This window comes from Podarcis raffonei, chromosome 9 (assembly GCF_027172205.1).
Source record: "Podarcis raffonei isolate rPodRaf1 chromosome 9, rPodRaf1.pri, whole genome shotgun sequence".
In the NCBI taxonomy this organism is placed as follows: Eukaryota; Metazoa; Chordata; class Lepidosauria; order Squamata; family Lacertidae; genus Podarcis; species Podarcis raffonei.
The window spans coordinates 43,275,394-43,288,428 of record NC_070610.1 but is presented as its reverse complement, the minus strand read 5'-3'; the positions used below and the strand labels follow the sequence as shown (position 1 = coordinate 43,288,428).

Genomic DNA, 13,035 nt, shown 5'->3' with positions numbered 1-13,035 from the left:
ATGAGGCAACTACAGTGATGTGTATTAGGCCACCCACATTGGTATGAATACAAATATTTGCTTCTGGTGATTCACTTAACTTCATCCAATATTTACCCCTAAGGAATGTTTTCCAGCTTAGACTATGAGCCTTTGCTGTTGATTTAGGAACCAGATTCAATTCGGAGCCCTGCTTAAAAGCAGTCAAGCAGCAGCAGCAAAGCAATAAAGGGGGGAAAGGCTGTAAAGAACGCTTCTGAGAAAAGTGTAAAAAAATACTGTAGAATCACAAGAACAAAATGTACGACACGTAGGCAAGTTGGATGTGAAAGTTTAAAAGCCACCCAAAGTCCTTTCTCTTCATGACACTTAAATTGCAAAAGCCATCTGGTCTTGAATTACATTGACCACATAAGGACAGAAGAACCACATAAGGACAGTTTATTTATTTTTGCTGCAGACTAATTGTACAACTGAGGGCTCATCCACACTTCTATTTGTGCCATGATTCTAAGCACAGGTCCATGATTACTAGGCATGGGTCTGAAAGTGGGGTGGGTTGTTGTTTTTTTGTCCCACCACTTTCCCCGGGAAAAACTGCTGTTTAATCCTGATCCAATTCATCACAATGGGAAAGAAAATGGTATTTTAAACGGCTGTATCCATTTGTCTGTGGTGGCCCAGGATATAGATCCTACCAAGGAAAATTCACGGTTCTCATTAAAACATACCTCCAACATTTCTCCAATGAAAAATAGGGATGTCCTACCATACCTTCCAACAGTTCTCTGATGAAAATAGGGACGTCCAAAGTGGGACATTCCATTTGAGAACCAGCCTCTCTTTACCTATCAAACTTATTTTGGATAATGTACATATTCTCGTCGCTCCCATCCAGGAATACCAGCAAGATTTCCTGGGCCCAGAACACTGTATGTGAGCTGACATCCAGCAGCATCAAGACAGCCTCAGGTCTCCCATCCATGGCTTACAGTGTCTGTAACTGTTGTGATTTCACCCAGTTTGAACACTAAAGAACATATGAACTGAGATGTTTAAATGGAGAGCTCATCTCTACTCTATTTCTTATTTAAATAGAAGACTGCTTTCCTGCACCACCATTTTCCCATTTTCCTTTGGTAAAAGGAGCCTGAAGAAGCATCACTTTGCGAGTTGCACTCTTCAACAGTGGTGAATGGTGAATTATATCTGGAAACAAAGTTTCTCATAATTGGGGCACTTGCAAAGTCTTTTGCTGCTGCTGAATGCTATATGGGCCCAAGGGGTATTGCATGTAGTACAAGAGTAGCAACTCGTAGTCATTAGCAGTGTTGGAGGGGGCTGATAGCTATCCTGTCATTAAAAGAATTATTGTAATTTTAGCTGCAGCGTGACAGTCTTTTAATTTTTTTTAAAAAAACTTGTCATTGAATGATGAGCAAATCCCATCATGTTTCATTACTGTAAGGGCTGGTGTTCAAAACACTGGACCTTACTGTAGTCTGGTTCATCCTTATCACAGAAGATAGCCAATCCAGGCAACCTATCAAAACCTGCCATAGATTATTGGATTGGTTCCTTTGTTTTTCAAGGTTTTCCTTTAATCCCTGCAATCTGAACACTCTTTGGTTTTCTTTTTTCCTTTTTTTTTTTTGAACATGGTCTTTTGGAAATTTCACCTGTCTTCAGAAAGTAGCTTCCTAAAGACCTTGAGGCTATCTACCCTTTCCCTCTTTCAAGGATCTCTTCAGCCGACTAGCCCTCATGCAGGACCGACCCAAGACCTTTTGCTGCCTGAGGCAAACCAGAAAATGGCGTCTCCTGCCGTGCCCTGCCATGTCTCACTCCTACAAAACAGCAACAACAGACATTTGCCTAGCTGGGAGGTTCTTTCATAGCTCTTTGCAGAAGGCTGAGAGGTTTTGGAAGATGGAGGTGCTGAGCGACATCCACAAAGGTGGCTACTTCAACGCTCCCCTCTAGTTTCCCACAGAATCTGAACAAGGGGAACAGCATTGTACCCCTCCCCCCCAATAATAATAGATAAAGGGCTGGTAGGTGGCTGGACTTCACAGCTCAGATAAAAAATGTTCCACTCTATTACAAACTGAACAGTGCCTATGCCCGCAGGGAAGAAGGAGAAGCAGCCATGAGAGAGGTGGCTGATGGGTTTGCGTGCCTGTTCAGTGGGCTGCAGCTTCCTCTTTGGCACATCGTGGGTGTTTTTTAAAACAATTTCATGTAGTTGCTTAATAGATAATTTCACTTGAATGTTTTAACTTAAAACTTCTAGTGAATCTTATAGTCTTTTTAAAAACAAAACAAAACCTTAAAGTTAAATGAGTATCAGCAGGAACGAATCTGGCATTTCCATCAAGCAAGGAAGCCAGCCAGCCAAATTCTTTTAAAAACACAGTGGCAAGAATAGATCTTGATACCTCTTTGAAGTGGGGATAGTCATTATTCTTCTTCCCCATTGTTCATCAGCGCTGACCAGATTTCAAGCTGCTTGGGATGTTAAATGGTTTCAATATATGGGTCTGTATCACCTGTAAAGTTGAACACAAGAAAAACGCTTGACAGATATTCATAATGATTGCAATTAAAAGGAAAGCAACCCAGTTTCTGATTAATTGGGAAACCAGGAAAAAGATCTGCATATAATGATAAAAAGGTCATAGCAGGAAGGATTGCGGTGACTGGGTTGAAATGAATAGTTTAATCTACAAGCAGTTTGTAGCAGATTTTAGAAAGAACAGGATGTCCCTTGAAAAGGTTTGTGTAGCAAATGGAGTTCCGTTCTGAAGTTCAAGGTACAGCAAACTAAAATGGCCTCTGTAAGAATAGTTTCCTTTGGAGGACAGAGAAAACATCACAGATGTATTGTGTTTTTACAAAAGAAGAAGAAGAAGAAGAAGAAGAAGAAGAAGAAGAAGAAGAAGGCTGTACATGAACTCAAGTTATCATCATGTTGATCCCAACCTAAACAAGTATCTATGCATACAAGAATCCAATACTGCTCCAACAAATCTCTTACTTATCATTGCAGTTACTGAGTCAGAAGAACCAAATATCTTCACTTCCCATCCTTTCAGCTGAAGACAGGTGTGAGTTTAAGCCTCCTAACTGGTTGATTTTCAGCATTTGTATGCCATCCCATAACACAAAGTTTTCTGGGTGGCTTCCAACATGGCTCCAGACTGAAGAAATTCCCTTGAATGGTCTGGGAGGAATCCTGGAGTTTCTGGGGATCCCAGCAACACCCCCCATACTTTTGCTTCCTCTCACGACAATAATGCCTGAATACAACTGATGGCCTGAATCCAGAGGTCTCCTACTGTATATCAATTTGAATTTCTTCAATCCTAGGTGCTCAAAAGTTCAACAAGAAAATGCTATCTACTTAAGCTCTTTCCCCCCTCTTTAAATAATTTTGAAATGATCAGCAAGTGTTGTATTCATGTTTATAGAGGACAACCCAGGGAATGCTTGCTATGTAACGAGACACATTCAAAATTGCCAAGTTATCCTCAGCCTGCCAAAGTACATGGCTGTTCTAGCATGGAGATAGTCCAAGGGTAGACATCTAGGAGTAAAAGTTTAATGGCCTACATGGCAGAGGCAGGTTGCAATGAAGGGAACTTTTCCTCCCTGAGCATTGTTCTCCAAATCCTGATCCGGAGACTTACAGCTGATATTTACATAAAACCAGACATATTAATTGCAATCACACCATTCTTTTGTTTGAGTATGGCAGCATTTTATCTACCAGTCTTTTTACAACTAGTTAAAAGAAAAATGGACATTTCATCCATTTTCCTTATTCTATATTAGCTTTCTTCCCCTCTCCTCCAATGTCCTACTTCTCAGTCAACTGTGTCTCCTCTGTTGTTGTTGGGAGCAAGAAGAGCACAAGGTGGCCAATTTTCCAGTTCAGGAAGGATCATAATTGGTGTCTTGTGCAACTTGTTAGACAACCAGTGCTTTGACATAACAGCTGCTTCTATGGAAGACAATTCTCTGCTTGTGTGAGTGAGATGTTTGCAGTTGTTTTCCAGGAAACCAACCAGCAGTTTTCACAGCCTGTTTTAAAGTGTTCTATATTCACATTTCTTAATACTTTTTCTTTTCTACAAAGCTCTTGTAGAATCTTATTTTCATAGCAGGTTTTCAGCTTAAACCAGTTTCCTAAGTAGCAGAACAACTGACCCAGACCCTCCACTATACAACCCCATGGGGCTGGAAACCGCCATCACAAACAAACAACAGCAGCAACAACAACAACTTCATTTACATACCACTTAAATCCCAAAATAGGCTTTTTGACTTCCAGGAAATGAAATCATGTTACTGATGCACTGTTGTTAAATTCAAAAGCCTTTCAAGTTGCTTCCATTCTGTTTGCTTGTACAATAATACTTTGCATTGTCTTACGTTGTATTTTAATTGTATGTATATGGTGAGCTACCCAGAGAACTTATATTGTGGGGCAGCTATATAAATTCAGAAAATAAAGCAAGAATTGAAATGAACAAGAATCTCACGCCCTTCTGCAAAAAGTGACATGTGTTAAGAAAGAATGAGAGGCAACTTAATATTAAGAAAGGTGAGCTGATACAAAAATTTCTGAACCTGTTTAGGATTTTGTGTAGGGTAGTGTAGGGTAAAAGAAGACCTGGATAATTATATATTAGTAGTAACCTACTGTTATTTTCAGTTCACCTATATTGTGGCTATTTGAAACAACCTACATGTGATGTTAAATGTTTTGTGTTATGCTAAATGCTGAAAGCTATGTTTGTCCTTGCATACCTGTTTTACTTTTTAAATTTAGCTCTAAAATTGCACCACCCAAAGGTGCCAATGGCAGCTTCCCTCTCATGCCTAACAGCCACATCCAGTTGAGAAATGTGGCTAGTGATTGACTTTTGTTGCAATACAATCAAATTGCAGCCTATTCATCCTACTGTAGAATAAAATGGCCTTTGTGAAGGATCTTCTGGTTTAATTTTCAAAACAGTGGGGCATATTAGACGCACACTTTCTTGGAATATTATACAACAAATATTGTACAACAGAGCTACTGTTGGAATATTTTTCAATACTGAAAGTTAATGATGGATTTCCTCCCCCTATTATTGGTACAGTATAATTAGTAACTGGAGTCAGAGAGAAGAAAAGGGATTTAATGTCAAGAATGCTGGTGCCAACTGATTTATAATAGTCCAGAGCCTGGCATGTTGCATTAGTTTCTACTTTTAATGATGCCCAGCAAAGTTTGTAGAACTATTGAGTAGATTCTTATAAGCACCCGAAACAGGCTCCCCCCCAACCCTTCCCCACCCTCAAAGAACAATTGAAATTGTTGCAACATGAGAAAAGCCATAACGGATTTAAATGATGTCTCGAGGCAATTGTGCCATACAACTTTAAAAGAGGAATTGGCTAATTTGCCTATTAGTTCCAATGAAGAATGTCCTTTATGAGTACCTGTCTCTGTACGTCTTGTTCTTTCTCAAGCCCTTGCTGGCAAATTTGATCGGGTGTCTATGCCCACAGACTTTAAATTAAAGGACTTCTGGATCTGCCTCTGCAGCTGTCGCAGCGGTTCCTTTCATTGCCAATGGAAACTGCTGAATTCCTCGAAGGAGCACCGAGAGCAGCCCCAGAGTGACCACACACATTTCTTGACCAAAAATGGTCACTGCAGGAATGTTCTTCGTTCATTGATTGTTTTCACTCTCTGTGTGTTACAACAGGCATTCTGATAGGAACACCATATGCAGGGTAAGTGGGATACAACATAATAAAATGCTGAGGTCCGATATACATATAGACGTTCCTGCCATGTCAATGGCACAGACATTCAGATCACTGTCAGCCTTGCAGATCTGCAATAGAAGTGGGGTACCCTTCTCAGCTTTAGGACAACATTTTCTTCTGGCCAACCTTCCAGGGTTCAGATGCCAGTGGTGGGTGGGGCCAGGAACAAAAGCGGGTGGAGCAATGAATGTCAAGTTTACCTTCGTACAGTAGGCTAGTTTCAACACACACACACACACACACACACACACACCTCTGCATGCTTCATCCAGGGAAGTAAGATGCAACCTTGCCAGGTGAAATATACTCGGAGTCGAATGTGGATTTCATGCTCTTTATTCAGCTCATAGTAGTGAGGAATGAAAGTTCCCCCAAAATATCTGCTTTATATACATTATTTACACAATGGGCCGCATGTGATTGGCTAATTCCGGGATTCTCCTGTAGGCCAATCAGGTTGTGGATTCACTTCCACCTGGAGCTGGATTGGGTGGCTCCTGCGGACCAATCATACTGCTGCATTTTGGATCCTATTCAACTCAGTACATAACACCAGGCAAAAGTACCCAAGGTTATTGTGATGCAGGGCCAATATGGGGTTTGGCTGGGAAGGAGGTGTGACCAGGGGAAGGTCCCAAGGGCCAAATTGAGAGGCTTGGAAGGTCACCTTTGGCCCCTAATCCTGAGGTTCCCCACCTTTGGTCTATGAATCAATGCATGTTGAAGCACACCACATGTCTGGAATGTGGAGGGCAACACCATGATCACATTCAGTTGATCATATTAGCTCGAAATGCCAAGATATGAGCAGGTCTTTTGACCATACATGCAACTTTTCTTCTCTTCTCCATTCACACGAGCAAACCAAACCAAGAAATATCCCATTCAGTCCAGTTTCCTGTTTTGTCCAAACCAGGAAACTATTCTTAATGACTCCAGAACAAGCCAGAATATGAAGCCATGGTTTTGTACACATTTCATGGCTGGAGAATTGCATTGCAAAATTCAGAGACATGCAAATTTCAAAGGATGGCTGTGTTTCGGTTTGTGTATTGTTTCAGAAAGTGCAAATTAAGTAGGTTTGCTTTTTAATATGAGCTGAATCGAATTTCTGCCCCATTCCTATGAGGCAGTGTAAGACTAATCTGCCACTTAATTTTTATTTGTTTTTAAAAACACTCCACACAAACCCTTTGACAAGACATAGTCCGTGATATTTATTGTTCTTTTTCTGCAGCACCATCCTTCCCTGACTGTTTGGAATAATATGAAAAGTTGAGTGATTCCTGCCCTAACACTTACAGGCACCAGCAACTTAATTATTTAACAATTCCTGGATTGCTAATATTTCCAGCATGCGGACAGACATGGCTGCAAGTTCCAACCTGGGGAGTCGTATTACTGAGAACAGATTATTAAATAATGAAATACAAGCTCTGAAGAGCCTTCAAGATGTTTACCTTTAGGAATAAGACCAGCATTAAGAGATTTCTAATGAAATATTGAATGAATTAAGGGACTTCCTGTTTCTGTACACCGAGGTTACATTTAAATCCCCTTGCTGCATTGCAGCCTTAGGCAACACAACTTTCCTTGACGTTCTGTTGCCTTGAAAATATAAAGTAAGTTGGGTTCGCTTTTTTCTTTTTTACATGAAAGAAAAGCAGGTCTCTTCTTTCCCCTCCTAACTCTTTCTCTGGGCTCCCTTGTTGAGTTCGACTGTGATGATTGAACTGAGAGCCCTGGGAAGGTATTTGCTTGACTTCTCTTGCTTTGTGTTCAGGCGCTTGTTTCCCTCGATTGACGCTGAAGTGAACTTTTGTTTGTGTAGCCCACACCGGATGCAGCCCAAAGCAGAATCGGGTCAGGGAGAGCTTCGGGAATGCCAAAGGTCCTGACCACAAGGAAGCACAAAGAAAGCCTTGAAGCCTGGGAAGGATGATTGAGCAATCCAGACAACACTGAGAAAAATCGGAGGTGGGTGGGAGAATATGCCATGGGACAGTATGGATGTGTACACACACACACACACACACACACACAGACAGATAAACGTGGTTGGAATATGGGAAGAATTGTGAAATTTATTATCTCCCCCACCACAACTGAAAACTTTCAAAAATATGAAAGCCTGCAGAGGTAAGGTCAACATGATAAAATGAGTGTTAAGTGGACTATTCTGCTCATGTGTCTAAAAGAGTTCATCTGTAGTACTGCAGACTGGGTAATTTTTAATAACTGCAGAAAATACCCCACTGTGTAGTAGATGTTCACACGATTATTTGAATTGGTTTTGAGTGGAGCAGTTTGATTTCACAAACTTCTGGCACATTCATAAGGAACTGTGTTCTGTAGTGGTTAGAGCAGGGGTTTCCCCAACTGTGGCTTGCAGACCAGTGCTTCATTCAGTTCAAAATCGTATAGCATCTAACACAGCACATTGCAATTGCTACAACAGTAAAAATAATAATAATAATCCATCAGTATCTTTAGTAATTTTCAAATGGTCCATAAGGGGAAAGGTTTGGGAGCCACTGAGTTGGGAGTACTAGACAAGGACCTGGAAGATCTGGGTTCAAATCCCCTTTCAGCCACAAAGCTCTCTGGATTACCTTGGGCCAATCACTATCTCACATGGGTTATTATGAGGATCAAATTATGAGGATGATGGAAGACACTGCCTTGAGTTCCTTGGAGAAACGGCAAAATATAAGTGGAAAATGGATAAAACCAATAGCAGTTTATGCTTATAGCAACTCATTCATGCTATCCACCATACTATTTTCCAAGATGAGAAGTAATGGGCAAATTCATTACTCAGAACAGAATGGCTTCATACATCCTCTTCTATCACTACTTTATAGCCACATCATTATAACATAAATCATTCTTATGGTTAAGAACAGCCCTGCTAGATCAGACCGAAGGCTTATCCAATTCCATGTCACATTTCCCACAGTGGTTAATCAGATGCCTCTGGGAAGCCTGCAAGCAGGACATCAGGGCAATAACCCTCTTTTACTGTTGTTGCCTGGTTACTGGTTGGTATTCAGAGGCATGTTGACTCTTATTCTGTAGGTAATATGCAGTCATCACAATTAGTTATCATTCTTTCCCCCTGGTTTGGGTTTCTTTTAGGGGAGTCACAAAATGTGATAACCCACTTAATCATATTATTTATCTATAACTCAGATTTTATTATACAATATATATGTGAGGCAATTTGTATTTTGTCCTCATAATATATGTTTATTATTATGTTGCATTTTATTAATTAAAAAAATGCATGCCCTATTTTTCTTTCACATTTCCTAAGATGCCCTTTTCAGATAATTCACGTGCGGATCAAACTCTCCATAGGCCCAATATGCAAGGCAACTTTTAAAGCAGTAAGACAGACATTGATTTATTAGGGATACTTTTAGTCTACCTACCAAGGGATCGCAGGGTAGTGTACATAATAATAATAATATATACAGCATGATAAAACCCCATTAAAACTATGAGAGGAATTCAAGGTTGTACTAAGGCAAAACATTCCATCTCTGGCACTTGGGGCCCAGTGATTGGGAGTGCCTTTTACCAGCTTTGGTTGGTTGTGCAATTTTTTTTGTAGTTTTCTTCTTATCGTGAAACTGTTATGAGATATTTTATGGGAAGCAATTCATAAATGGAACTGAATGGATAGAAAGATTGATACGTTCTGTAAAATGAACACCACTGCAGATAAGCCTGTCTCTCTCTCACCATTTAACTATTCTCCTCTTGAAAGTGGTACCCAGAAAAGAAGAGCCTCCTTGGAAGATCTCAGAGCACAGGCAGACTGTGACAATGAGAGAAGCTCTTCTTCGGGCATTTGGGTCACAAGCCCTTTCAGGCTTTAAAAGTTCAACACATTTTCAACAGTGTCCCCTTTAGAGTTCAGGAAATCCATTTTTTAATACAGTTCCATGCTTCTTAACATCACTTTCCCCCTACGAGTATAAAAATAATGTCACATTTCCTCCCTAATGATTGGTGGCTTAGGATTTATTAATATTTTATTCATTAAATAGGCGGCTGCTTTGTGAATTAGGTTTGAGTAATAGCTTCCATTTCATCCACACAAATGTTTTTTGATGTGAGCTTCCCTGCCCCTTTTCAAGTTCTTAAGGGTGACTAATGAATCATGCTTGGAAAACAGGAGTTGGAGCAGAATGATAATTTTCTGTAGCCAGCCTCCCTCTAATTTCATTCTGTGCAGTCCATTCATCCCCATCCTTACATACAAACCTGGGTTACAGCTCTTGGTTAATCTGGGGAGAGCTAAACCATGAGCCCAGGTCCAGGCAGCCCCTCAAGCCAAGTCATGGGTCAACTCAGCGGAAGCATCCTCTTCCCAGGCCCCTGTGGCGCAGTGTGAGGAAACATCTCTCTTTGGGGCAGTGGTGGCAGCTTAGAGACCAGGGGTGGCACAACTCTGCAGGCAAGGGGTGACATAACTGGGTTCATGAGCCCCACAAGGGTGCCGCAGAAAGAATGTAGTTGGTCAAGGGAGCCGTGGACTCAAAAAGGTTGAAAACCTCTGTATTAGGTGATTCACAGTGATACCACAAACCCCCGAAGCCTTTTCCTTCTCTTCTTCCAAACTTACCTGGTGTCAGGGCCAGGGTAGCAACTGTGGCAGCAAGCTCTCTCATTATAGGCCTCTGTCTCTTTGTTGCTCTCTCCCTCTCTCTACAGTGCTTAGAATGCCACAACAGCAATGCTCCAAGGACAAGCAACCATGGGAAATGTAGTTTTTCAGGCTCATAAGACTCAGGCTGGATCTAGACACACCAAAGAAGTGTTTCAGTTAAACACTTTGCAAACTTTGTACGATAAATCGGATTGGCAAAAACAGAACTCCACAGCGCCATCTGGTGTCACAGTGTTAGAATGCATAAACAACGCATATAAAGCGCTTTTTCTTTGCCGATGTAGCTGAGTCCCTGGTGAATGGTATGTTAGATTAGACCAGAACATCTATGTCCATGGACAGCTCTCCACCATACATGGCTAATTTCTGGAATGCATGAGCTTCTCAAACATGAGGAAGCTGAATGCATTTTATAAGTGCTTCAAATGGAGCATAATTATGTGACTGCAACATAATGAACGCTCACTGATCAAGATCATTATCATTACACAATATGAAGAGCTGGTAACGTTATTCTGGGATCATCCAACAAAAATGTCTGCCCAGGATAAGATAAAGGCAGGACAGGAATGGCAATGAGAATCACTACCTGATTCTCACCAATCACTACCTGAGAGTACATTTAAGGCCCTGGAGTGTATGACACATGGCACAATCTGTTATAATTGCATTGAACCTGGCATGAAACATAGAAGGAAAAACTGGTGCAATTTGCTAGAAATACATTGATTTGTGCCCCTTTGTATATCACTGAAACTATATAAATATTTAAGGACAAAGTGCCCTAAATTGGGACGCGGGTGGCGCTGTGTGGGATGCGGGTGGTGCTGTGGGTAAAACCTCAGTGCCTAGGGCTGCCGATCGCATGGTCGGCGGTTCGAATCCCTGCGGCGGGGTGAGCTCCCGTCTTTCGGTCCCAGCTCCTGCCCACCTAGCAGTTCGAAAGTACCCCTAAGTGCAAGTAGATAAATAGGTACCGCTTTATAGCGGGAAGGTAACGGCGTTTCCGTATGCTGCGCTGGTGCTGGCTCGCCAGAGCAGCTTCGTCACACTGGCCACGTGACCCAGAAGTGTCTCCGGACAGCGCTGGCCCCCGGCCTCTTAAGTGAGATGGGCGCAAAACCCTAGAGTCGGACACTACTGGCCCGTATGGGCAGGGGTACCTTTACCTTTTTACCTTGCCCTTAAATTATTTTTCTTATTAATTAAGCAGGGTAAATAGGATTCCCCCAACCCCAAGTCTTTGCATGGATTTGGATGAATGCTGTAGTATAGAATTTAGAAGTATAGCTCCTGCTAAAATGACAGGAATAAGGTCTCTTCCTTCTCTTTTTTCTATAGATATAGAGATGTGTTGATTTATCAGAATAATTGTTCCCAGGCTTTCATGGTCAACAGTGGTCTAAGATGGCTCTTCTGTTCACTCATTACTGAAGTCAGAGCTCATGAGTGAATTTATTGGGGCTTGGAAGATAATTCATTTATCCATAGTTAATAATTTTTAAAAATATTCTGTGGGGAAAAAGAGCTTATGATTAAATGATTTGTAACCAAAGTTATTGAATAGGCATGCCAGTCAACACAAGCAATTTATCTTCTATCATAGAACATGTTAGGTCTACTCAGGAGTCATCCCACTGAAATCCATAGTATGATGAAACCAGAGTCAAAATTCACTGGATATCTGTCAACACTTCCTCATCATAGGCACGTAATGCAATTTTAATATTTTGCTGGAAGCCACCCAGAGTGGCTGGGGAAACCCAGCCAGATGGGAGGGGTATAAATAAATTATTATTATTATTATTATTATTATTATTATTATTAACACAAAGGAATACAATGCACACATCACTTTTTTAATCTTGATTGTGGTCTTACTTCTCACACTAGGTTAAAACTCAAGTAACAATAAGAGCTCCAGTTTCACTTCCATGATTTGATTTCCCAACCATCCTGTGGTTTGCCACAGTACAGATGGAGTAGTTATCTTCCACCTAGCCTGTCTAGTTCACAAATCACTGCAAAATAATCTTTTCACACACTATCGCTGACTCTGAGTCTTAACTATAAATGCAAAAGTTTTGGCAGAAAACCTAGCCTGGCCCTAAAGTCCTTGTTGAGTTATGTTGTCAAAACAACCTCTAGTTTAGAGGAGATTTGTTCTTCCAATAAAACTATTTACTATTGGACAAAGTCCAGAAAATACAAAAAAAGGCCATCTATTTCCACAGAATAAAATAATGAAATGTTTCAATGAATTTATTGAAGTACTCCAGTGATAAAGACCTTTGCAAACAGAGTCAAGGGCACCAGCTATGTTGTTGTTGTTTAGTCGTTTAGTCGTGTCCAACTCTTCATGACCCCATGGACCAGAGCACGCCAGGCGCTTCTGTCTTCCACTGCCTCCTGCAGTTTGGTCAAACTCATGCTGGTAGCTTTGAGAACACTATCCAACCATCTCGTCCTCTGTCGTCCCCTTCTCCTTGTGCCCTCCATCTTTCCCAACATCAGGGTCTTTTCCAGGGAGTCTTCTCTTCTCATGAGGTGGCCAA

At 41.1% G+C, this 13,035-nt stretch overlaps 1 long non-coding RNA gene across 2 annotated transcripts in view; it reads right to left on the bottom strand.

Annotated features, from left to right (window-relative positions):
• Positions 1-5,609, bottom strand: part of LOC128421100 (uncharacterized) — a 31,387-nt gene extending 25,778 nt beyond the window's left edge. For both annotated transcript variants that reach the window (XR_008332224.1, XR_008332223.1), the window contains exons 1-2: positions 5,470-5,609; positions 2,418-2,528 (exon numbers count right to left, since the gene is read on the bottom strand). This is a non-coding gene — a long non-coding RNA (uncharacterized LOC128421100). The remainder of the gene's footprint in view (positions 1-2,417; positions 2,529-5,469) is intronic.
• Positions 5,610-13,035: the final 7,426 nt, after the last annotated feature.